Consider the following 2,034-nt stretch of genomic DNA (forward strand, 5'->3'; position numbering starts at 1 on the left):
CTGACCTCTGGGGAAGAGAGGGGGGTGCTAAAGATGAGCTAATCACCAATGGTCAATGATTTAATCAGTCATGCTACATAATGTAGTCTCTATAAAATCCCAAAAGGACAGGGTTCAGAGCGCTTCCTGGCTGATGAATCAGTAGAGTTGCTGGGAGGGTGGCGCACCTGCAGAGGGCATGGCACTCGATGCCCCTTCCCACATACCTTACATTATGCCTCTCTTCCATCTGGCATTCATCCACATCCTTTGTAATGTCCTTTATAATAAATGGGTAAATGTAAGTCAGGTATTAGTCTGAGTTCGGTGGGATGCTCTAACATATTAATCAAACACAAAGAAGGGATCATGGCAACCCTTAATTTACAGCTAACTGGTCAGAAGTACAGATCACAACCAGGGACTTGTGACTGACACCTGAAGTGGAGCGCAATTTTGTGGGACTGGGCTCCTAAACTATGGGATCTGACACTATCTTTAGGTAGATAGTGTCATAACTGAACTGTATTATAGAACACCCAGTTGGTGTCTGCTGGAGAATTGCTTGGTATGTGAGGAAAAAAAAAGATACATTTTGGTGAGAAGCAATAAAATATTCTATACGCTGTGTTGAGTGTTGTATCATGTGTGACAGTAGAAATAACAGCTTGTTTTTACTATTGTTACAATTGGCACTGGATCTATTTCATATGCAGGTCAGGAGGAGGCCTGCCAGGAGAGCAGGCTTGGCTGAGTGGGCAGGTGAGGCAGAACTGTTCACAAGTCTGGTGTTTAGGGGAAAGGTCTCTATGGAAAATACAAACTTGGGAATCACCAGTAAATAGATATATATTTGATATGAAAATGAAGTTAGCACTTCTCAATGGGAAAAGCAAAGTTTTCTGGAGGAGGTGGCATGTGATTGGGGACCTTGAAGGATGGGATTTTCATAGAAATAGGTGGCAAGACAATCCCAGATTAAGAAATCTTAATCCCAGATTAAGAAAGAGCCATTATCAATGCTAGGATTCTCACTGAGGCTAGTTTAGGGAACACTTTTTCAGTCTGAATGAGCAGAGGACTGATTTTGGAGGGAGCCAGTGGCAGAAATATGAGCAGAATATCAGCCTTTTAACTTTCTGTACACTCATGCATCTATCTATGAATTCATCAGACACCACTGGTTACCTTAAAAATTGTGTATGTTGTGGATATTAACAACAACAGTCATAAACGTGTATTGAGCCCTTATCATGTGCTCATGTGAAAATTCCTCACTTAATATTCACCCCCAACTAAAACTAGGAAAGTAAGGGTCTGAGTGATTTGCTCCAGCTCTGTCTGCTGGCAGGATTGGAACCAAGGCAGCGTGACCCCAGGACCTTTGCCTTACCACTCAGCTCTACTTCTTCGTCAGAAACACCAAACCAGGTATCTGTGGTGGTGGAGCCCAGCAGCTGTCAGAAATATAGACTACTAGGCTGGGCGCAGTCGCTCAAGCCTGTAATCCCAGCACTTTGTGAGGCCGAGATGGGCAGATCGCAAGATCAGGAGATCGAGACCATCCTCGCTAACATGGTGAAACCCCGTCTCTACTAAAAAATACAGAAAAACTAGCCAGGCAAGGTGGCGGGCGCCTGTAGTCCCAGCTACTCCGGAGGCTGAGGTAAGAGAATGGTGTGAACCCGGGAGGCAGAGCTTGCAGTGAGCTGAGATATGGCCACTGCACTCCAGCCTGGGCAACAGAGCGAGACTCCGTGTCAAAAAAAAAAAAAAGGAAATATAGACTACTAAGTCTTGGGCAAGGCGTTCTCCCGACTTTCTTCTGCATGAGATGTGAAACATGCCCTCTCCAGGGGTCAGCTGAAGAACTAGAGTGGTAGCTCCAGGAAAGAAGGTAGAGCTGCTGACCAGGGTTTAGGTTACCAAGCTGCTGACTCTGACTCACCTGGGAAAGCTGACTGGCATTTAAAGCATCCACTCCCCATTTTGTGTCTCCTACAGGCAAACCTGGGGTCAAGGGCAGAAAACCAAAGCATCACCCTGGAAGGTTAG

This window comes from Colobus angolensis, unplaced genomic scaffold (assembly GCF_000951035.1).
Source record: "Colobus angolensis palliatus isolate OR3802 unplaced genomic scaffold, Cang.pa_1.0 Scaffold90, whole genome shotgun sequence".
NCBI classification, from domain to species: Eukaryota; Metazoa; Chordata; class Mammalia; order Primates; family Cercopithecidae; genus Colobus; species Colobus angolensis.